The 25312-nt window shown below is 41.4% G+C and overlaps 1 protein-coding gene across 7 annotated transcripts in view; it reads right to left on the bottom strand.

The window, feature by feature from the left end:
- CREB1 (cAMP responsive element binding protein 1) overlaps nt 1–23226 on the bottom strand; it is a 75006-nt gene extending 51780 nt beyond the window's left edge. For 2 of the 7 annotated variants that reach the window (XR_008501169.2, XM_063647827.1), the window contains exon 1: nt 22956–23175. The gene's annotated coding sequence lies outside the window, so the exon portion shown is untranslated. Of the gene's footprint in view, nt 1–22955 lie in introns of all 7 variants that reach the window. The other 5 variants (XM_063647828.1, XM_063647829.1, XR_008501170.2 and 2 more) reach the window with 4 other exon arrangements.
- Nucleotides 23227–25312: the final 2086 nt, after the last annotated feature.

Here is a 25312-nt window from a genome sequence, read left to right as displayed (position 1 = left end):
TAAATATAATCTTTCATCAGAAAAAGTAGGCCTTTCCTTAAAGTGCTGGTGAGAATTATTTTGGACTTTGAAAGTTTTTGCTCTTTTTGTTTATACCCTCAGGTGTAGACAGAAGAGATGGTATAGTATCATGTGTAGAATTTTTAATTTTCCTATTTACCCAGTACCAGTCTAGCTGGCAGTGCCATAATCCAGACACATATGTGGGTTCCCAAGTGGTATGAAGGAGATTCTTAATTCACTGAACAAATGCAAAAAATAAATAATAAAATACTGAATAATGCTATAAAATAAGAAAAAGACCAGATACATATGAACTCAGAATGTGACATGAAACATCAGGCTTGGAACATCAGAAACAGAATGTATCGTAAAGTCACTTAAAATATACTATTGGCTTAATAGTCCTCTAATTCTTGTTCTTCCAATGATTCTGTTTTTAAAATTTATTTGGCATTAAGGTTTAAGATTTGGGGGTTTTTAGGATTTATCTTAAAATTAACATAAGATTAATCCTTTAGAAACTATGAGCTTATATAATAAATTTTGAAATAGTGCTATGTCTAAAAGAAACAATTTTTTAACCAATTCACAGATATACATCATTTTGCTATAATGGTCTCTGGAATTCTACCCCTTAATATAAAAAGTAAAAAGTCAAGTGATTCTGTAATATTATTCATTCAATCTTAGAAAAACAAAGAATGTTGTTCTAAGTAGGTGGGAAACACAGCCTAACACGTGATGACAAGCTGGATTTGTCACCAACTGGTATTGTCTCCAGTGGTTGTTAGACAAACTAAACTTTCTGTTTCAGTCTCTCATCTGTAAAAACAAGAGGGATGAATTAAAAAATTAAAAGATGTCTTCTTTATCTTTTTTTTGACATGGGGTCTCGCTCTGTCACCCAGGCTGGAGTGCAATGGCATGATCTCAGCTCACTGCAAGCTCTACCTCCCGGGTTCACGCCATTCTCCTGCCTCAGCCTCCTGAGTAGCTGGGACTACAGGCACCCGCCACCAGGCCCAGCTAATTTTTTATATTTTTAGTAGAGACGGGGCTTCACTGTGTTAGCCAGGATGGTCTCGATCTCCTGACCTCCTGATCCGCCCGCCTCAGCCTCCCAAAGTGCTGGGATTACAGGCGTTGAGTCACTGCGCCCAGCCGAAAAATGTCTTCTAAGTTTAAATCCTCTGATCCTAGGAGCTGAGACCATAATTACAAGGCCACATAATAAAATAACATTTATGGTAAAGGAAGTATTTCCTTTTACTATATACTAATACATATAACAAAGAATGACACATTGAGTAAGAGGTCACCTAGCCTCTTGATCCTAGGCAAATAGAGATATTCCCAACCATTTGTATAATCATGAGACTGTAATACAACCTGAGATTATTAGCAGCATTTTTTTAAAAAACTACAAGTCATACTATTACCCAATGAAGACTCTTAGTGGAGATTGTCTTTTATCTATTATGTAGCTCTGGTCATAAATGTTGTTACAGTTATTAAACAGTTAATTACAACAGTCCCTTTGCTTAACTTGTAAAGTTTTTCCTTTCCATCCTAGCCTCAAGAAATTTATCTGACTAGATTTCCCAATCGTAAAGGGCTGTAACACTTTCATACCCCTTTCCACAGTAAAAACAGTAGTAATTAAAAAGTTTAAAATGTAGTTTAGGTAAACATCTCAGCAAAGTGTCAAATGAGTGCTTCCTCAGCATTTAAAAGAAGAGACTATGTTCAGCAAGTCAGGAGAATGAGAGAATTCCAAAGAGACATTAAGGATGAATACAGTATTGATAAGTTTTGGAAGAACTTTTTCTATAAGAAAAATGGTATGAGCAAAGGGTTGAACTATAGCCCTGTATGGAAATGAGCAAGTAGTGGCTGATAAGAGACTCTGCATAGAAAACAAGGAAAAAAGATAAATGATAATAGCTACTGAGAATAAAGCAATGAACAGAATAAAAATTTTTAAAACTCTGCTTGTATGTAGCTTACATTCTAGTAAACAAGTAAAACACGCAAGTCAGATGATGGGAAGCGTGTAGAAAAATAAAGCTGGGAAGAAGTTTGGAGGTTCTCAGTATAAGGCTGACCATTGAACGCTTACTAATAAAGTAGCATTTAAATTCATCTACTCAAGACCTGCACAGAACTATACTGAATCAGGGACAAATTCTGGCACCACTGTTTCCTTAACTGACTACCTATAGCAAGTTAACAAAAATCTTCATCAAATTACAAATTAAAGCTCGTAACAGAAAGCAAGCCCATATTACCGCTTTTTCTTTCAATCGTTAAGCAAAAGGAAAGAATACATACTTTCACCTTAAAATATTTTGACCTTTAGGAAGTGTCCCAGTCCTTATAATCGTCAACATTCTAGCTCAAGTTTATGAAAAATAAACCCATCTTCCCCACAACCTAGTAAACTTTTAAAACTCCTAAATCTAGGACAATTTTGATCTCATTTAGGATCAGAGATAATATTCAAAGAAATGAGTCATGAATTTTGACTCTAAAGAAATAATACATTCATAACTAATGGAACACATGCTATGATTTAAAAAAAAAATAGAATGACCTCAACTAGAAATGAGAAAAACACATTTCCCTGCACACTAACAAGTGGGCAACTCCTCCTGAATTCTCAGCAATCAAAAATTCCAGGGATTTAAGGAAATCACATGGCAGAACTCCAAAGTCTCCAGGGTAACCACAGCAAAACGCATATTTGGGCACATGATTTTAAAACTAAATGACTATTTTGTTGTCACAGTCAGATATGTTAACTAAAAATACTCTGCATAAATATATCTAGAAGTACCTACATGTGATACATAATTATTTCTACATAGCTATGTTGTGCCTGTACTTAGTTTTTAGGGTAACTGTTTGAAAGCCTTGCTAATACATTTTTTTCTTTTTCTTTCTTTTTTTTTTTTTTGAGATGGAGTCTCGCTCTTTCGCCCAGGCTGGAGTGTGGTGGCATGATTTCAGCTCACTGCAATCCCCGCCCCCTGGGTTCAAGCAGTTCTCCTGCCTCAGCCTCCTGAGTAGCTGGGACTACAGGCGCGTGCCAATTTTTTTGTATTTTTAGTAGAGATAGGGTTTCACCGTGTTAGCCAGGATGGTCTCGATCTCCTGACCTTGTGATCTGCCTGCCTCGGGCTCCCAAAGTGTTGGGACTACAGGCGTGAGCTTGTCTAATTGTTTTGTATTTTTAGTAGAGATGGGGTTTCACCGTGTTAGCCAGGATGGTCTTGATCTCCTGACTTTGTGATCTGCCTGCCTCGGGCTCCCAAAGTGTTGGGACTACAGGCGTGAGCTTGTCTAATTGTTTTGTATTTTTAGTAGAGATGGGGTTTCACCGTGTTAGCCAGGATGGTCTTGATCTCCTGACCTTGTGATCTGCCTGCCTCGGGCTCCCAAAGTGTTGGGACTACAGGCGTGAGCCACCGCGCCCAGCCAACGCCTTGCTGATACATTCTTACATCCTTCAAATGTCTTAATTTTCTAAAGTGTTATAATGTTCAGGTGCTACACGATAGACTTTACCTTTCCAAGAATCAATAACTAGGGTGCACTGTCTACTGTTTTCCCCTACTTTTTTTCCTGCACTTTTTTTTTTTTTTTTTTAGCGGGGGAGGGTTAACCTTAAAATACTTGTCATTTATCTTCACCATATGTCCAACCCGGCAGAACTGAGATGTTATCTAATCAATACTGGAAACTTAGCAATACTCCAGGTTTCTGATGCTAATAATAGTCTATTGGTGTTAAATATAGCACACCTTCATTGAAACCAGACAGGCAAAAAAGCATATTCAAATGTCATATGCATATACATGTATGTATATACGTACACACACTCCTCAACATAGATCAACCTCAACTGAATAAACTTTAGACTAGATTGGACTGATCACACTGTAACAAAGGTTATAAATATTTTAAGGGAACAAGTCAGAGCAGACAATGTGATAAACGAAAATAAATTGGTATCTTTATCAAGCTGAGTTTTCCCTGTGCTCCTACCAAGGTCTTTCTGCTTTTAACAGAGAACAAATCCTTATTTCAGCCTCCAATCTAGATATTAGAAAGCAAGAAAAGTTATATATGAAGTTAACTCTGTGATCTGAATTTGATAAGATTTAAATTACTTATATGACAAAAATAAAAGCAAGCTTGAAAATTTGTTTACTTTTATAAACTCTGTATTAATAGTAAATACCAAAATAACCCGACTACCACCATAGTCACTAAAAAGAGGGCGATAAATAGCAAAAAGGAATCTTTTTTTGGGGGGGCGGGGGAGGCAGGCGGGGATACAGTTTTGCTCTTGTTGCCCAGGCTGGAGTGCAATGGAATGATCTCGGCTCACTGCAACATCTGCCTCCCTGGTTCAAGTGATTCTCCTGCCTCAGCCTCTCAAGTAGCTGGGATTACAGATGTGCACCACCACACCTGGCTAATTTTTGTATTTTTAGTAGAGACAGTGTTTCACCATGTTGGCCAGGCTGGTCTCAAACTCCTGACCTTAGGCAATCTACCCTCATCAGCCTCCCAAAGTGCTGGAATTACAGGTGTGAGCCACCGGGCCTGGCCCCAGGAATCTTTTCAATATTATTTAAGAAAACAAATTCTCTGATTTATTTATTGGATTTAATTCAGAGAAACTGTTTAAGTTCAATATTTTGTATTTTATTATTGCAGTTTTGTAATTACCAGGGTAACTGAATGCCATCCTTGATAAATAAATTTGTTTTTAAAAAATGCAGCATATTCTATGACAAAGATATTGTTCTTGAAGGAAGTATTCAACAGAAGTGTGTTAGAAATAATGCCAGCCAGACGCAGTGGCTCACACCTGTAATCCCTGCGCTTTGGGAGGCCTAGGCGGGCAGATTCCTTGAGGCCAGGAGTTTGCGATCTGCCTGGCCAACATGGTGAAACCCCCCTCTACTAAAAATACAAAAATTAGCTGGGCGTGGTGGCGTGCACCTGTAATCCCAGCTACTCAGGAGGCTGAAGCACAAGAATGCTTGTACCTGGGAGGTGGGGGTTGTAGTGAGTCGAGATTGCACCACTGCACTCCTTCCTGGGTGACACAGTAAATGAGACTCCACCTCAATTAAAAAAAAAAAGTCATCTGATATATAGAAACATATTGCATGGTTTGACAGCCATCTCAGAATATGTGACTAACTCTATAGCGCCTTTCAACAAGAAAACTGTAGTGCTTTCTTAAAGTTTTTTGTTTGTTTGTTTGAAATTAAGTATTTGCAAAGTTTACTTGCCTTGTTTTCCTTCAGGTAAGACTATACTCACGAATTTGAAACAAGTCTTCATGTATGTGACCACCAAGAGACAGTGTTGCTTAGCAAAGCAGCAGCCACGACTATGCATTATTTTAGATAATATTTTTATCTCATCTCTTTCCATTCCCCTTTCATTCCAAACACCCACTTAATGGGTGTTTCACAGCTTTTTACACTTTGAACACTTCGAAGAATTGATCTCACAGAAACCTCTATACGTGAAGTGTTACTAAATGGCTATTTGGAGCTCATTTTTTTAATAAAAAAGGATTGTATACTTCCTACATACAGTTACTTTGACAAAAGCAATTTTTATGTTGACTAAAGAATGAAGCTGTCTTCAAATGTTAGTTCTGCTTTGTAAACTAGCTCAATGCTGAAACTGTAAGTACCCAAAAGTTATTATGCCCCGAAGTTAAAAATGTATAGCCTACTTACATTTACTTAAGAAAATCAAAGTGATTACGTCAAAATCACTACATCCAAATGGGAGATGAATGTCCAAGTGTTTTTTAAATAAGTTTATGAAGTAACATTTGTTATTTTGAACTAAATTTTGAAATGTTATTCTTGGTGAATTATTTACAAATCGGACATGGAAGAGTGAAAATTCAGTCTTCTTGAGGTGAGACAGCACATGTTATGGGAGGAGTCATAATACAGGAATTCTGGTGTTAGCTAACTTCACAGATGGAGAACAAAAGATGTTAAGAGATTTGTAAGGAATGTTCAAGACTTCAGGGTTATAACAGATAGCCTCCCATATTATAAAAAATGAGGAGTTCTCTGTAATATTTGGGAATGGAACTATGTGGACTATTATGCAATATGCTAATTACTTTTATTACATTTTGCTTACTAGTCAAACAGCAAAGGAAAAAGCCCAAGAACTCAAAGGTACCAAGGATATACTGGACTACATTTAAAAACTGACCATAGTTAATCTTTAAAACTGACAAATGGCATGCAGGCAACAGTACATACTTTATGTACAGGCTTTGATTTGTTTTTGTTGTTTTTTGTTTTGTTTTTTTTTGATACAGGGTCTCACTCTGTCCCCCAAGCTGGAATGCAGTGAGTGGCATGATCTCAGCTCACTGCCACCTCCGCTTCCCAGGTTCAAGCAGTTTTCTTGCCTCAGTCTCCCAAGTAGCTGGGATTACAGGCACCCGCCACCACACCCGGCTAATTTTTTTATTTTTAGTAGAGATGGGGTTTCACAACGTTGGCCAGGTTGGTCTCAAACTCCTGACCTCAGGTGATCCGCCCACCTCGGCCTCTCAAAGTGCTGAGATTACAGGCATGAGCCACTGCGCCCAGCCTATTGTTGTTGTTTCTTTTTTAATCTTACGGTTCACTCTCGGTGTTGCACATTCTATGGACAAATGCGTAATGATATGTGTCCACCATTACAGTATCATACAGTGTATTTTGCTTTATGTATGGTTTTGATAAAAGACTTGATTTAAGTTCAGGCATCTTCATCTTTAATCTTGAAAGAATCAACATCAAGTCCATCCTTCCATGTAGATGTACTGTTTTTCACCAACCTGGTGGTGATTTCTGGTAAGGTCATTTTGATTACTACAATCTCACGCTATTTCTCATGTCTCAGAGGCTGGAAGTACTGTCATAGCAAAGTGTCAGAGTTAATAAAAACTCAAAGTAGAAAACCTTCCTTTTAAGCTTTGGACAATGAATCTAATTTCCTCAGTTAAAGAAAAATATGTTTGGCCAGGTGCGGTGGCTCACACCTGTAATCCCAACACTTTGGGAGGCCAAGGCGGGCAGATCACCTGAGGTCAGGAGTTCAAGACCAGCCTGGCCAACATGGAGAAACCCTGTCTCTACTAAAAAAATACAAAATTAGCCAGGCGTGGTGGCGCATGCCTGTAATCCCAGCTACTCGGGAGGCTGAGGCAGGAGAATCGTTTGAACCTAGGAGGCAGAGGTTGCAGTGAGCTGAGATTGCGCCATTGCACTCTAGCCTGGGCAGAAAGAGCGAAACTCCATCTCAAAAAAAAAAAAAAAGTCCACTTCCTTTAATCTGTACAACTCTAAAGAGGAATTGTTCTTAACCTTTACCTTTCAAATTTATGACCCTTTAATAGAGAATAACTCAAACAAATATTCTGTGCCTACTACGTAGTAACGACTACAGCATTTTCAGCAGAACTGAAAATTACTACATAGTAGTAGTCCCATACTATGGGACTATAGCATAAAACATATAAGAACCTTTCTCTGGAATTAGGCCAGGCGGAGTGGCTCACGTCTGTAATCCCAGCACTTTGGGAGGCCAAGGCGGGTGGATCACTTGAGGTCAGAAGTTTGTGACCAGCTGGCCAACACAGTGAAACCTCATCTCTACTAAAAATACAAAAATTAGCCGGGCATGGTGGCACATGCCTGGAGTCCCAGCTACTCAGGAGGCTGAGGCAGGAGAATCACTTGAACCCAGGAGACAGAGGCTGCAGTGAGCCAAGATCATGCCACTGCACTCCAGTCTGGGCAAGAGAGTGAGACTGTCTCGAACAAAACAAAATAAAAATAAAAGAACCATTCTCTGGAATGCTTCTACATTGTTGGTGGTGTTAGTTCAACCATTGTGGAAGACAGTGTGGCAATACGTCAAAAACCTAGAGGCAGAAATACCTTTTGACCCAGCAATCCCCTTACTGGATATATACCCAAAGGAATATAAATCATTCTATTATAACAATACATGCACGCATATGTTAACTGCAGCACTATTCACAACAGCAAAGACACGCAATCAACCTAAATGCCCATCAATGACAGACTAGATAAAGAAAATGTGGTACATACACACCATGAAATACTATGCAGCCATAAAGAACGAGATCATATCCTTTGCATGAACATAGATGGAGCTGGAGGCCTTTATCCTTAGCAAACTAATACAGGAACAGAAAACCAAATACCGCATGTTCTCATTTGTAATGGGAGGTACATGATGAGAACACATGGACACATTGGTGGTTGGGGTGACAACACACACTGCGGCCTGTCAGAAGGTTGGGGGTGGGAGAAGGAAGAGCATCAGGAAGAAGAGCTGGTGAATGCTGGGCTTAATACCTGGGTGATGGGATGATGTGTGCAGCAAACCACCATGGCACATGATTACCTATGTAACAAATCTGCACGTCTTGCACATGTACCCCTGAACTTAAAAGGTGGAAATAAAAAAGAACCTTTCTCTCAAGAGCTTACAGAAACTAATGAGAGATAAAATATGTACTATATATGAAAGAGCTTGAATAAATTATTATAACTAGTTTAACTATAAATTCCTTCCAAACAAGTACTTAACATCAGTAATTTAAAACCATAAACTTCTATTTGGAAATGGTAGGAATACAATGAATTGTGGAAAAAAAGAAAGAATAGCTGCCTATTTATGGTAATCTGATGCAGATCTGATTAAGAACATAATGAAATCAACGTATTTTTTCATGATCTTGGCTAGAATATTTACCCTAAGTGAGCTACTTACAAGCCTAAACTAATATTGCTTAAAAACAAAAATTTTGGCCGGGCAGTGGCTCACGCCTGTAATCCCAGCACTTTGGGAGGCTGAGGCGGGCAGATCACGAGGTCAGGAGATCGAGACCACAGTGAAACTCTGTCTCTACTAAAAATACAAAAAATTAGCCGGGCGTGGTGGCGGGCGCCTGTAGTCCCAGCTACTTGGGAGGCTGAAGCAGAAGAATGGCATGAACCCAGGAGGCGGAGCTTGCAGTGAGCCGAGATTGTGCCACTGCACTCCAGCCTGCACGACACAGCAGGACTCTGTCTCAAAAAACAAACAAACAAACAAAATTTTGGCTGGGCGCGGTGGGTCATGCCTGTGATCCCCAGCACTCTGGGAGGCTGAGGTGGGCAGATCACAAGGTCAAGAAATCGATACCATCCTGGCCAACATGGTGAAACCCTGTCTCTACTAAAAATACAAAAAAATTAGCTGGGTGTGGTGGCATGCACCTGTAGCCCCAGTTACCCGGGAGGCTGAGGCAGGAGAATCATTTGAACCCAGGAGGCGGAGGCTGCAGTGAGCCAAGATAGCACCACTGCACTCTAGCCTGGCGAGACTCCATCTCAAAAAATAATAATAATAATAATAATAACCATTAATAAAACAAAAACCCTGAAAACTTCACAGAGATAATGCAGTACTACAAGAGTGATGAAGACTACGCCTTACTTACTGTGAGTTTCTACACAGTAAATAAATCACTTAAATTCTCTACGACTCAGCTTATTTGTAAAAAATGAAGGAATGACTACTCACTCCCCCTTCATAGGTAAATGTTTCTAACTGTGAATTTCCCAAATATGGTAGAGTTTATAAGTTATAAACTACCATCACAGTCATTATAATAAATTCTCTCATAATAAATAATAAATTCTTGAATCACAGTTACAATTGGGCCTCTGTATCCAAAGATTCAGCATCTGTGGATTCAACCAACTGCAGATCAAAAATATTTGGGGGAAAAAAATCCCCAAGTCCCAAAAGTAAAGCATGAATTTGCTGCATGCTGACTCCTATGTTGAACCCATGAGAGTCAAGTGATGGGCAGGCACTGTATAAGGTATTATAAGTAATCTAGAGGTGACTTAAAGTATATGGGAGGACATTCGTCAATTACATGCAAATACTATACTACTTTATATAAGGGACTCAAGCATCCGTGGATTTGGTACCTGAGGGGGTCCTGGAACCAATTCCCCATCGATACCAAGGGACAACTGTGCTTCAAATTAAAATGTTTCACTCAAAATTATTTCTCGATTTTCATCTTTGCTTCTTTCATCTGTCACTACAAACTGAAGGATATGGACACAGAACAAAGGCAAGGCCTGAGGTAGGTGGATTATAACTCCAAATACACATTAGTAGCTTCAGTTATTTTTCATTAAGTAATGGTATCTTGTTTGCCTGGGCCTTCACAGAGATCACAGAGATATTTTTTAAATGTTTATAATAAACAAGAATTTATGATGTACACAATATAACACCAAAACACAAACAATAAAAGAAAAATTAGATGAACTGGAAATCATAAAAATTAAAAACTTTTGTGCTTCAAGAGACACCATCAAGAAAGTGAAGACAACCCACAGGAGAAAATTTTTGTAAATCATGTATCTGACAAGAGATTTGTTATCTAGAATAATAAACAACTATTACAACAAAAAGCCAACCCAATTTTAAAATGTGCAAAAGATCTGAACAGAAATTTTCCCAAAGAAGATATACAAACGGCCAAATCAGCACATGAAAAGAAGCTTGATATCATTAGTCATGAGGGAAATACAAATCAAAACCAAACTGAGCTACCTCTTTGCACTCAGTAGAATGGCTATAATTGGGAAAAAAACAACAAAAAAAAACAAAAACAAAAACCCAAAACCCCAAAAAACAGATAATAACAAGTGTTAGTGAGGATGGGGGAAAATTCGAACCCTAATACACTGATGGTGGTGCAGCAGATTGGAAAACAGCCCGGCAGTTCCTTAAATGGTTAAACACAGTTACCATAAAATTCCATTCCTGAGTATATACTCAGAGAAATGAAGGCAAGACAACATAAATGAATGTTTATGGCAGCATTATTCATAATAATCAAAAAGTCCAATGTCCGTGAACTCACAAATAAAATGTTGTATATCCATAAAATGGACTATTATTTGGCAATAAAAATGAATACTGATGCATACTACAACATGAACCTTGAAAATATTATGCTAAAGGCAGCTCATCACAATGGACATTATGCTATATGAATTCACTTATACACAATGTCCCAGAATAGGCAAACCTATAGAGACAGAAAGGTGATAGGTGGTTGCCTAGGGCTGCAGGTATGGGGAGATTAAGAGGTGATGGCTGAGAGATGTGTAGGTTTCTTTTAGGGGTAATGAAAATGTCCTAAACTGATTGTGGTAACAGATGTACAACTTTGTGAATATACTGAAAACCACTGAACTGTACACACCAAATGGGTATATTGTAGAGTATGTGAATTATATTTCAATAAAGCTGTTTAAAAAAGAATCTATGATGTCCAATTTTTAATTGTAATACATATACAGTCATGTGTCACTTGATGGTAATATGTTCTGAGAAATGCATCATTAGTTAATTTTGTTGTGAAAACAAAACCTAGATGGTATAGTCTACTATGTACCAAGGCTACATAGTATAGGCTACAAACCCATACAGCATGGTATTGTACTGAACACTGTGGGGAAATGTAACACAATGGTAAGTATTTGTTATCGAAACATATCCAAACATAGAAAAGGTACAGTAAAAATAAAAGAAATAAAATATAAAAGATAAAAAATGGTACACCTGTACAGGGTGCTTATCACAAATGGAGCTTGCAGGACTAGAAGTTGGTCTGGGTGAATCAGTGTGAGAAATGTGAAGGCCTACAACATTACTGTACACTACTGTAGACTTCATAGGCACTGTATACTTAGGCTATACTAATTTTTTTTTTTTTTTTGAGATGGAGTCTTGCTCTTGTCACCCAGGCTGGAGTGCAGTGGCGTGATCTCGGCTCACCGCATGCTCCACCTCTGGGTTCAAGCTATTCTCCTGCCTCAGCCTCCTGAGTAGCTGGGATTACGGGCGCCCACCACCACACCCGGCTAATTTTTGCACTTTTAGTAGGAACAGGGTTTTGCCATGTTGGCCAGGCTGGTCTCGAACTCCTAATCTCAGGTAATCCACCTGCCTTGGCCTCCCAAAGTGTTGGGATTACAGGCGTGAGCCACCGTGCCCGTCCAGGCTACACTAAATTTATATAAACAAAATTTTCTTTCATCAGTAATACATTAACTGTAGCTTACTGTAACTTCATATGCTTTTTAATTTTTTTAACTTGTTGACTCTTTTGTAATAACATATAGCTTAAAACACAAATACATTATACAGCTGTATAAAAATGTTTTTTCTCTAAAGGGTTTTTAAGTGAAAGCAAATTTATTAATAAAGTAAAGCAATAAAAGAATCTAAGGTTTTTCCTTTTTTTTTTTTTTTTTTAACTTTTTGAACTTTTTTGTTAAACTTTATTTTTTTGACACAGGGTCTCACTATGTCACCCAGGCTGGAGTGCAGTGGCACAGTATCAGCTCACTGCAATCTCTGCCTCCTGGGTTCTCCTGCCTCGGCCTCGTGAGTAGCAGGGATTACAGGCATGCGCCACCAAGCCCAGCTAATTAATTTTTGTATTCTCTGTAGAGACAGGGTTTTGCCATTTTGCCCAGGCTGGTTGAAACTCCTGGGCTCAAGCAACCCGCCTGCCTCAGCCTCCCAAAGTGTTAGGATTACAGGCATGAGCCACCGTTCCCAGCCACTTTTTAAAATTTTTTGTTAAAAAGACATTCACACACATGTTAGCCTAGGCCTACACAGGGTCAAGATTGTCAACATCACAGCCTTCCACCTCCACAACCTGTCCCACTGGAATGTCTTCAAGGGGCAATCACATGCATGGAGCTGTCATCTCCTATGGTAACAATGCCTTCTTCTGGAATACCTCCTGAAGGACCTATCTGAAGTTCTTAATAGGTTTGTTTACACTAGCACAGGACCACTGTTGCATATGCAATCTGTCATTCACCAAAACGTTCTTATACAGTGCGTGACCGTATATCTCTATCTACACTAAGGAGAAGGATTGGGAGTCAGGAAATCTACATTTCAGCCCAATTCATCATTGTATTCCTGTTTATATCTTACCTTCTCTTATGTGAAACTCAAAGCTCCCTGCCTCATACTCAGCATTCCTCATAATGTAGATCTATAATCTAATACTTTCTTCACCAATTTATGAGTATGTCAAGTTCACTATATGTCCATGTCTTCATTTTTTTGTCCATCCCACTGCCTAGAATACACTCCATTTTATCTGTACTTACTTAAGTTCTTTAGTATTCAACTTGAATTCTACTTCTCCCACAAAACTTTTCCTCACTAAGCCCCTTCTCTTCTGAACTCTATAGCTCTCCAAGACAGTAAAAACTCTGTCATGTATTCTAGGACATATAAATCATTCTTATACTATTTCATCATCCCTACTACACCATAAGATTCTTGAGGATAGGAGCCGTATAGTCAGGCTTTATTGCTTATATCAACTAGAACAATCTTCATTTAATACCTAGGTATTTTTATAAATACCTAACGGAATAAATTTTCTTGCGATTATTTCCCAACCATAATAAAGTCAATGGTCAATAAATCTTCACTGAATAAATGATTGATAAATGGCAATACATAAAGTCAAGGTGTTACCACTGATCACAGCAAACAATAGAGCTACTACTGATACTTATTATAAGAAAATGACTCCCCTTTAAGAGTACAAATAGGGCCGGGGGCGGTGGTTCATGCCTGTAATCGGAGGCTGAGGCGGGTAGATCACATAAGGTCAGGAGTTCGAGACCAGCTTGGCCAACATGGCGAAATCCTGTCTCTACTAAAAATAAAAAAAATAAAAAAAATAAAAAATTAGCCAGGTATGGTGGCACATGCTCGTAATCCCAGCTACTTGGGAGGCTGGGGCAGGAGAATTGCTGGAACCCAGGAGGCGGAGGTTGCAGTGAGCTGAGATTACACCACTGCATTCCAGGCTGGGAGACAGAGCGAGATTCCTCTCAAAAAAAAAGAGTACAAATAATTCAGAATAATCTGTAATTTTCACTTCAGTGGTGAGAAACAAGGTATTTCTGCGTCCCCTACTGCCAACTACTTACTTATACCAACAGGGAAAACAGCCCTCAAAAATAATGGTTATTTAACCTTGGGTAAATTACAAACATTTTTAGTTACATCTGTACTGTCATACAATTACAACCAAAAACTCACAAGTAGATAACCAGATCCTTAGAAATTCACTTAAAATTGATGAAAGAAATGTCTTCGTTTCAGAGAAGATGCAATAATCTTTGGGGAAAGACACATTCTATCATCATTGGCATAAGTCAACTTTCAGATCCACTCTACTCCTAAACTATTTTATTAATAACTTCCCTTTTAACCCTTTCTTATCTAATCAAATGTCACTTTTCTTCTTTCAGAAAAAACTCACCATCAATTCCTTAGACCTCATCCTCTCAAAACCTCGCCCCTTTTAAGATTTTTTAGAGATCCTAGAATCATCCAAGAGGAAGAAAACTGAAAGGGTGTTTTTCATCTTTGTTCACACAGCTAGTCTCACGGTAAACTCCTTTATCACCTTATTTCAACCCTAAGAAAAGGCAACTTGGCATCTGTAAGTTCATCAAGGAGTACTACTGTTTATTTTCTTTTTTAGAAGTGGAGATTATGTACCTAGCTTCAAGAATTTTTTAATACATAGTGATTTTTCATCACTGGAGATGTATAATGCATGTATTAAATTATAGGTAATTATTCATCACTGGAGAAACTGCCTTCTCATCTGTTGGAATAAAGGCCAGAATACGTTTTTCTAAGCTACCCTCTTTCTGGTAGCCTAGAAAACAAATAAGCAAACATCTGGGCAAAATATAATACAGGGTTAGCATCCCTAATAACACATCCAAAACCTGAAACTTTTTGAGCACTGACATGATGCCATGAAAAATTCCCACACCTGACCTCATGTAACAGGTCACAGTCAAAACTGTTTCATGCACAAAATTATTAAAAATTTTGTATAAAATTACCTTCAGGCTGTGTGTATAATATGTATATGCAACAAATTTCATGTTTAGACTTGGGTTCCATCCCCAAGATAGCTCATTATGTATGTATATGCAAATATTCTAAAATCTGAAAAAACCCAAAACTGGAAATACTTCTGGTCCCAAGAATTTCAGATAAAAGATTCTCAACCTGTAAAACCTATCTTCATAGGGCCTTGTCTGGCAGAGCTTAAAAAGAGAGAGAAAAAAGGCAAAACAAAAAACAACAACAAAAAACCCAGTAGATAAGGCAAGAGTGTGTATATATTAAGGGGAGTCAGACATTCTGAATGTGAAGAAAAACTAATGTCTATTCTTATTTAAGTTTTGTCTCAAAAACCTACATTTGCAGATGTGATAAAACCACACCTTCTACTTACAACTTCAGCACGCTGACCAGCATCTGGCTCTTCTATAATGAATGAACTAGCATATGTTTAATTGGCAGAGAAAAAACAACCAGGTTCACATTATCAGTTTGTTGCTTTAATGATCTTTGCCTCCACCCCAAGAGGCAATCCACTGATGATTCCATGACACTGTGGGAAATCATTTAACTCTGTTAGTCTACAGATATGTTCCAGATAAAAAACGTTCTGCCTTTACAGATTTCAATGATCTACCCCACCCCCATCCCAATATGTAAAGACAAACACTTTGTAGGCCAGGCGCAGTGGCTGAAGCTTGTAATCCCACCACTTTGGGAGGCAGAGGTGGGTGGATCACGAGGTCAAGGAGATCGAGACCATCCTGGCCAACATGGTGAAACCCTGTCTCTTTAGCTGGGCATGGTGGCGGGCGCCTGTAATCCCAGCTACCTGGGAGGCTGAGGCAGGGGAATCGCTTTAACCCGGGAGGCGGAGGTTGCAGTGAGCTGAGATCACACCACTGCACTCCAGCCCTGGCAACAGAGAAAGACTCCATCTCAACAACAACAACAACAACAACAACAACAAAGCACTTTGTAAACATTTTAATCATTTAGCAGGTACAAATAGCACATAGTAATATTTTATTTATGAGATGGCATCTTGCTCTGTCACCCAGAGTGGAGTTCAGTGGCGTGATACTGGCTCACTGCAACCTCCGCTTCCAGGGCTCCAGCAATTCTCCTGCCTCAGCCTCCCAAGCAGCTGGGACTACAGGCGTATACAACCATACCCAGATAATTCTTCTATTTTTAGTAGAGATGGGGTTTCACCATCTTGGCCAGGCTGGTCTCAAACTCCTGGCCTCAAGTGATCCGCCCGCCTCGACCTCCCAAAGTGCCGGGATTACAGACGTTGAGCCACCATGCCTGGCCAAATAGCACATAGTAATATTTTAAATCAAATATTAGTAAAACCTCAAAACAATATTCTTACATTAAAAACTTTGGCATATATGATCAACGCATAAACACCAACTTGGGAATACAAAAAACGAAATATACCATGACAGCTTTTGTTTTTTTTTTAAGATAGAGTTTCGCTCGTCGCCCAGCCTGGCGTGCAATGGTGCGATCTCAGCTCACTGCAACCTCTGCCTTCCAGGTTCAAGTGATTATCCTGCCTCAGCCTCCTGAGTAGCTGGGATTGCAGGCACCTGTCCCCATGCCTGGCTAATTTTTGTATTTTTAGTAGAGACGGGGTTTCACCATGTTGGCCAGGCTGGTCTCGAACTCCTGAACTCAGGTGATCCACCTACCTCAGCCTCCCAAAGTGCTGGGATCACAGGCATCAGCCACCACGCCTGGCCCATGACAGCTTTACTTAATGATGTTTTTCTGGAAAGAGATTTGTGCCCTTGCTGCTATATTATTAATCACTTTCTGAGTTTAATCAACTTAAAAAAGTCATAGTGTGTACATTTTAAAGATAAATACAAACAGCATGTATATTTAAAATGTACTACAGCATTCGGGCATGGTGGCTCACGCTTGTAATTCCAGCTCTTTGGGAGGCTGAGGCAGGTGGATCACTTGAGCTCACTGAGTTCGAGACCAGCCTGAGCAACATGGCAAAACCCTGTCTCTACAAAAATAGCCGGGCCTGGTGGTGCGCGCCTGTTGTCCCACTCACTCAGGAAGCTGAAATGGGAGGATGGCTTGAGCCAGGAAACAGAGGTTGCAGTGAGCCAAGTGTGTGCCACTGCACTCCAGCCTGGGTGATAAGAGCCAAACCTTGCCTCAAAAAAATAAATAAATAAAAATAAATAAATAAATACATAAACACATAAATAAATAAAAAAGTACTGTAGCTCAATGCTGTTTCGAAAAGCTAGAGAAAAAAAAGGTAGTGAAACGTATTTTGTGCTTTGGCTGAAATACGTATTACTTGGTCCAACTGGTTGACCAAAGGTTTCCACAGGCGGAAAAAAATCATCTATGCAGTAAAGTTTATCATCTCAGCAATCATATAGGTGAATCTCACTATTTTTAAATTTAGATACAAAATATAAAACTCACATAATTACATTAAGAAATACTAGAAAATCATCAAGGTAAGTTAACAAGTATGTAAAAAATAAATGAATGCAGGGAGAAATCTAGTATAGTAATCAGCCTTACTGGGTAATAATATCCCATGAGCTGTCTGTTAAAAAAAAAAAACCAAAAAACAATGGACTATATGAAATGTTCTTTCTCATTAAGAAAGAAAGCTATAAAAACCTTTTGGGCCAAAATAATAATTGAAAGAAGTAGTCTGTTCAGAACTGTAAGAACCTCAACAAAAGAGTTAAATTCACCTTGTGAGTTAACTCTTAACCTGGCTTGCTTGCCTCCTCATGTACATTTTGATCATTTTACTAAAACTTTTAAAAACTGGAGTTAAACAGGAAATGAGGGACTTTAAATAACAATTTCCTGTCACAAACTATTTATTTTTCATTCAAATAAATAGTTTTTCATTTAAAGAAATAAAGGCAAGATGGCAGTTTCCCTTAGTTAAAAAGGTCATATAAGACCTAAGAATAAAAGCAGCTCACTAACTGGTTAATACAGTCTACTTACAGAATAAAATGCCTCCAATTGTATGTTAAAAAATGAAGAAGCTCTTTATGTGCTGATACAAAATTGCTAAGCCATATTAAGTGGTGGGGGTAAAGCATGATATAGGAGAGTGTATACCTAGTATGCTACCATTTGTACAAAAAGGGGGAGACTGTACATACATATTTGCTCGTGTTTGCATAAAACACCTCTTAAAGGACAAATAAAAAATTGCTAACACTTAGGTAACAGGGCAAGAGAATGTAGGGCATTTTGCTGTATTATATATGTTTTGAATTATAGATCATGTGAATGAATTACTTATTCAAAAAACCAAATTAGAAATATAAAAAATATACCCCTCACTTCACCAAAGGTGATCCCTTTTTCCTTTGACTGCTTTCTTTTGACACATATTTTGCCTTAGTCACTGTGTCCCCAACAGTTCCTGAGGTAGAGATAAAACAATGTAATTCATCTTTGGATTTGTTGTAGCTTCTGACCCACTGTATTACATATAGTAATAATAAATAATTTAAAAAGTAACAGGCCAGCTGGGCGTGGTGGCTCACGCCTATAATCCCAGGCATTCAAGACCAGCCTGACCAACATGGTGAAACCCTGTCTCTACTAAAAACAAAAATTAGCCGGGCGTGGTGGTGCATGCCTGTACTTCCAGCTACTAGGGAGGCTGAGGCAGGAGAATCACTTGAATCCAGGAAGCAGAGGTTGCCGTGAGCTGAGACTGCATCACTGCACACCAGCCTGGGCAACAGAGCGAGACTCCGTCTCAAAAAAAAATTAAAACAAAAGAAAAAAGCCTTGTCAACACTTGGGCACTTGACACTTGCACAATGCCTGGAACTTAGTATTACTTTATAGTTAACCCCCACAATTCTGAGGTAGTTATTCTACATTGATCAGAAAGGAAAGTGAGGTATTGAGAAGATAACTTGCCTAAGGGCCCACAGGTAGGAAGTTAAAATAAAGCTTAAGGGACTAGCTATCATTAGTTGTAGCCCTAAGGTACTTTATGTTTATCTCACAATCTTATGAAATAAGTAGTAGTATCCTAATTTTACATATAGGGAAACTGAGGCTGAGAAAGATTAACAAACTTCCTTTAGGACACAAAATTCCTTTAGGGTGGGTACAGGATAGTAGTGGCAATGCTTGGATTCAGACCTAGGCCTATGATTCCAAACCTCATGCTCTTTCAACTACCTTCTCTGTCACAGTGAGTGCTAAATAAATATTTGAATTACCATAAACTGTTGTCTCAAGTGATACTGCAGTAGAGATGAGTTTACACATGGGTAAGAAAAAAAAAATCCTGCATTTTTCCATCTTGACATCTTATTACATTCTTAAATTTAGATTTGAGTTCTATTCAATAAAGAAGCCATCAAAATTACACCACATATCAAGATATTTGCAAAACTATGTCACAAGCTGGCCGTAAACAAGTTTATGTAACTCATATCTGATAAGCTATTTATGGAATAAATGAAATTATAAATTTTGTAATATACTGTAAGCATTAGGTTAAAAATAATTTTGTTATAAAAAGGAGAATTTAAAAACAGGTGAAGAAGACACATACTTGGTTTTACTATAACCCCATAACCATACTGTACCCAAACAAACAAAACCAAATGTCTTAGAATGAGAGAGAAATAAAGCTACTTCTCTATGAAGAAACCAAAATTTCTAATAATGAGACCTAATCAAGAATATGAGTTTCAGAAAGTAGAAAAAGGTGCCATTTTTATGGATCAGGTGTCTAAGTTTCTTCAGGCTCTTTATGTGAAAAAAAAAAAAAAATTCATTCAAAACAGGTAACACTTAAGTCTTAAATTCCCAAAGAAGTGTTCTTTTAACATTCTTCAAGCAAATTCTGTCAAATAATTTATTAGCTTTCTAAATGTAGGTGTTCATGAAAAAAAAAAAAAGATTCAAGCAGATCCAGCTGTAATTTTTACCCATGGCTGGAACAGTGCAGAAGTACAATTTAGTAACACGTTCCAGGTGAATGTTCAAGTATTAATGAATATAAGTTTGAAGTTTCACCTGGAATTGCTAAGAATCACAAATTATGAATGTATAAATAATAAAATAGGCCAGGCGCGGTGGCTCACACCTGTAATCCCAGCTACTCGGGAGGCTGGGGCAGGAGAATCGCTTGAACCTGGGAGGCGGAGCTTGCAGTGAGTGAGCCGAGACCAGCCCACTGCACTGCAGCCTGGGCAATAAGGACGAAACTCCGTCTCAAATAAATAAATAAATAAAAAATTAAAATAAAAAATACAACTTAAAATATCTCTCGGGCAAGACTAAAGAAAGAACCTATCAGTAAACTTTTTTTTTTGAGATGGGATCTCGCTGTCACCAGGCTGGAGGGCAGTGGCGCAATCTCGGATCACTGCAATCTCCACCTCCTGGGTTCAAGAGATTCTCCTGCCTCAGCTACCCTAGTAGCTGGGATTACAAGCACGCGCCACGACACCCAGCTAATTTTTGTATTTTTAGTAGAGACGGGGTTTCACCATGTTAGCCAGGATGGTCTCGATCTCTTGACCTCGTGAGCCGCCTGCCTAGGCCTCCCAAAGTGCTGGGATTACAGATGTAAGCCACCACACTCGGCCATCAGTAAACAATTTTTTAAAAATCTCACAAATGAAGAGTCATCTATTCTTTCTTTTTTTTTTCCTTTGAGACGGAGTCTTGCTCTGTCGCCCAGGCTAAAGTGCAGTGGCACGATCTCAATTCACTGCAACCCCAGCCTCCCGAGTAGCTGGGATTACAGGTGCGCACCACCACACCCGGCTAATTTTTGTATTTTTAGTAGAGATGGGTGGGGTTTCATCATGTTGGCCAGGCTGGTCTTGCACTCCTGACCTCAAGTGATCCGCCCGCCTCGACCCCCCAAGTGCTGGGATTACAGGCCTCAGCCACCGCGCCCGACTTATATTCTTAACAAGAAAAAAAATTCTACTCAACTGATAGTGGCTTGCGGAACAACATAAAGGAAAAATGGTAACCTACCATTATCAATACTATAATTTTTTCAGTGTTTGGAAATAAAATCATTTCCCCAATCTTCATAGAAAACCTCCCTTTATTGCCTCTTCTTAATTAAGTTTCTTGGAAATGACAAATTGCCAAGGTGGTCTTTTAAAGAGAAGCAATACAGCAGAGCACGTTTTGGAAAAGTGACTAGGATAAAGAAAAATAAGACAGTGCTTCTGCTGCCAATCAATATTTGTTCTTAACCAGAATGTTTGTACGTATCAATCACAATGCAATCATACAGTGACAGACAAGTATTTTTAAAACAAACTTGTTCGTCTTTTGCACCACCTAAAATAACTGTTCGGGGCTTTACTTTTAAATCAGGAAATGAGCCATAAATGTAAAAGATTTCAATAGGCAGCAATCAAAAGTATCTTCTACTAAACCTTCAGAAGGTAGACGCCAGCTGAGGTTAGAATTATAACTTGAGATGGTATTACAAACTTAAATAGGTCATTCCTCACGTCCTTTAAAAATTGTCTTTTAATTTTTAATGTGTCAATGACTTTTCTGCTGTCCTCTTTTCCCAACAGGCGAAGAAAAAATACAGCTTGTGGCTTAAATTGTCAATCTCAAGACGGGGGTTACCTACTGCATGAGAGACAAATAATGGATACTTTAAAGTCTATTTTTAGAAATAGTATTAAATCAATTTCTCATTAAAGTTCACACAGAAATTCGTGGGAAATATGGTAGGGGGAGTGGGACGGCGGGTGAGGGGAGATCCAGATGACCCAAACGCGGTTGGCAAGGTTGCACCCCGCGAAATGATGTAAAACAAGAGTACATCGGCTGATACTCGTTTCAACTAAGTGTTTCAAAATGATAGACCTCAAGTGATGATTACCTTATTGAAAAGGGTTAAAACCGAAACTGTTTTCAAACACCAGCTTCCCTTTTATAAGATCCCAACAGTTTAAAAAGTTATTATAAATGTTTTTCTTAGCACCCTTTCTCCCAAAAAGCATGCATTTCCATGACTGACTTAAAAAAAAAAAAAAAAAAAGCAAAGGGGTGAGGGAGTCAAAAATTCCCCCCAAAAGCACAAGCTCTCATCTCTCAACTAAGCAACACAGGGCAGAAAGCAGCATTTCCTCAACGGTGTAGGAGCGGGGGGGAAAGGGCATGAATAAAATACAGCACGAGAGGAAACCTTGGGTTTCGAACTTTATTGCACAAAGAGTGGAGAGAAGAGTAGGTCAGACGTTGCAGCTCTTCCCCTTGCGAAGCGGGCATGGCAGACACCGAAGCCACCGGGAAGGCAGCAGGCACCTTCACCTCCTCTGCCCTCAACTGTCGCCTTCTTCCTCCTCCACCCCCCACCGGCACCTAGGCGGCTGCTGCCCCGGAGGCCCGGCCGGGTCGGGCCGGGGGCGAGGCGGGCGGCGGGGGCCGGACGAGCAAGCGGCGCGGGGGGCAGCGCCGGGCCGAGCGGGCGGCCTCCCCCGGGGCGGCTCCGGGTTCCCGGCTCCGCGCCCGGCCCGGCGGCGGCGGCGGGAACGCGGGCGCCAGCTCGCCGCGGCCGGCCGCCCGCACACACCCCCGGCCGCCGGCTCCCACCCCGCCCGCCGCCCGCCGCCCCCCGCCATGAGCGCCGCCGCTGGCTGCAGGCAGAGTCGCTGCCGCCCCGGCCGCCGCTGGCTCCAGTCCGCCGCCATTATTCTTTGTTCGCTGCGAGCGGCGGCGATGTTGTGGGGCTCGGGCGGAGGCTCCATCTTTACCGCGGCCCCTCCTGCGAGGGGAAGGCCCCAAGCGCGGGTGTCCGGCGCCTCCCCGTCCCCCCTCCGTCCCCCCGGCTCTCTCTGGCTCCTGCCTCCTCCTCCTGCTCCTCTTACCGGTGGTACAAGCTCCTCCGTCACTGCTTTCGTTCACGGCCCGGATCTCGCTGGAGTTTTATTCTCTCCCCCACGTAACACACCGCGTCAAACTACACCTCCGCCGCGTCACTCACCAACACTCCGCTTCTCCCAGCCGCCCGGGCCACAGGCAGCAGCAGCCGCCGCCGACTGAGGAGCCGCAGCCAGGGAGCCAGCCAGCGCCGCCCAGTGCCGAGTGCGCAGCGGCCGCGCACGGAAACAGCCGAGCTAGGCCCGGAGCGGCTCGAGCGGCCCCGCCCCCGCGCTGGGGACGGAACTTGCCGAAGACCTTCGGGTTTCTTCGGGCGAGGAGAAGGGGTTGCGCCGGGAGAGGGAAGGCGAAGGCGGGCTGAGCCCGGCGCCGGGAGGAGTGGTCTAAACCCCACTGCGGCTTTCGCATCGATAAAGCCGGCAGCGGAAATTTGAAGGAGGAAGCGGGGTTTGTGTGTGGCCCAGTGGGGGAATTCCCGAGGGCTGTCGGCGACTTGGTGGAAACCCCCGCGCAGGCCTGCCCCTGCGGCGGTGAGCGGCGGGCTAGAAGGCGGCTGCGGCTGCCCTGGCTCTGCTCTTGACCGCCGCCAGCCCCGGGAACTTTCCGACGCCGCCGGGAGACCGGGGACGGGCAGCCCGGGCTGGGACGCGGCCGGACCGCGGGAGCTGTGCGGGCTAGGGAAGAAGGTCTGCTGCGCCTCTGCCAACGTCCTGGGGCCTGGGGCCTGGGGCCCGGGGGCGTCGTGGGACCCCCCGTGGGGACGGGTTTTCCTTTCCGAGACTCCGCGGAGAAACCTGGCGGCCGCCGGCGGAGCATGCTTTTCCGGGGGGCGCTGGCCCCGATACTGTGGCACCTCGCGGGGCTGTGCCCGGGCCATGGCTGACGTCGACGGCCCTCGGAGGCCTCCAAGCCACAACCTGCCCGGACCGCTGGAAATACGCCCCATCCTACCTGCCCGCCTTTCTCCAGACAACATCCTATGTCGCTTTCTTTCCTCAGCCTGTTTTCTACAGCAGGGATTCGCACCCACTGCACCCTAAACCCAGCAGGGGGACTTCCGTGGCTGGAAACTACTGAATTGTTCTTTCAGAGGTCGCTCAGGACCACACCACTAGGTCCCCATTCTCCTTGGTAGTGAACTCTGCAGCCCTCTCCTTGGGGTTTCAAGTTTTTTTTTTTTTTTTTTTTTTTTAAATGAGACGGAGTCTAGCCCTTGTCGCCCAGGCTGGAGTGCAGTGGCACGATCTCGGCTCACTGCAACCTCCGCCTCCCGGTTTCGAGCGACTCTCCTGCCTCAGCCTCCCAAGTAGCTGGGATTACAGGCACCTGCCACCACACCTGGCTGATTTTTGTGTTTTTAGTAGAGACGGGGTTTCACCATGTTGGCCAGGCTGGTCTGGAACTCCTGACCTCAGGTGATCCACCCGCCTCGGCCTCCTAAAGTGGTGTGGTTACACGTGTGAGCCACCGCGTCCGGCCTCAAGTCTTAATCATTCTTTTTCTGTCCTTTAAAGGAGACGTGTCTTTAGGAAGCAGAGAGGGTTCGATTCTGGACTCCGCCCATGACTCACTTCTCTTGTAAAGAAAGAGTTGTCCTTCCTGGTACTCCAGGTACCCTACTGTTTTCTCATGGACTTTGCCCTTCACAAGTCTCCTTTCCTTCTGTTATTCTCAACCTTTCTTTCTCTACCGGCTTTTTCTTACTAGTATTTAAACATGCTTAAGTCTCTCAATTCTTTAAAAAGATTTCTCTTTTCCCTAAATTGCTCTCCAACAACTCCAGCTGTCTCTTACTCCATGGACAGTCTCTCATGTCCCACCTCCCAGCCCTCTCCAGTGTCCCAACTGCTCACCTGAAGTGGCTCTGAGTTGTCCACAGACAAGCTTCATGTCTGTAAATGCAGCTGATCATTTTCAGTCCTCATTTTACAAGCCCTCATCCCAGTATTTGACACGATTGACCACACTCGCTTCCAAATACCCTCTTCCCTCTGGTCTTAGTCCCAGGTTTCCACCCTACCTGAGTTTGCTCTTTAACAACCGGCTCCTCCTTGATCTACCTCTTACACATTGGAATCATGCTGAGCTGAACCCCTGGCCCTCTTACTGAGTCTCCCCATATACTTTCCTAGGTGGTCTTATGCTCTTCCAGCAGCATCAAATACCTTCTGTCAAAGACTCTTCAATCCATAACTCAAGCTTAGATCTTGCTCTGGAATCCTACATTCATAGTTCCAACATACTGCCTTTGGTACACTTTCATTTGGATGACTTAGGGCATTTCAAACTCAACCTGTATATCATAATTCCTTCAAAATGCTCCTCCCATAGTCCCTGGTTCAGT

This window comes from Pongo pygmaeus, chromosome 11, assembly GCF_028885625.2.
Source record: "Pongo pygmaeus isolate AG05252 chromosome 11, NHGRI_mPonPyg2-v2.0_pri, whole genome shotgun sequence".
In the NCBI taxonomy this organism is placed as follows: domain Eukaryota; kingdom Metazoa; phylum Chordata; class Mammalia; order Primates; family Hominidae; genus Pongo; species Pongo pygmaeus.
The sequence above is the reverse complement of the archived record's forward strand: the minus strand, read 5'-3'. Positions and strand labels throughout refer to the sequence as shown.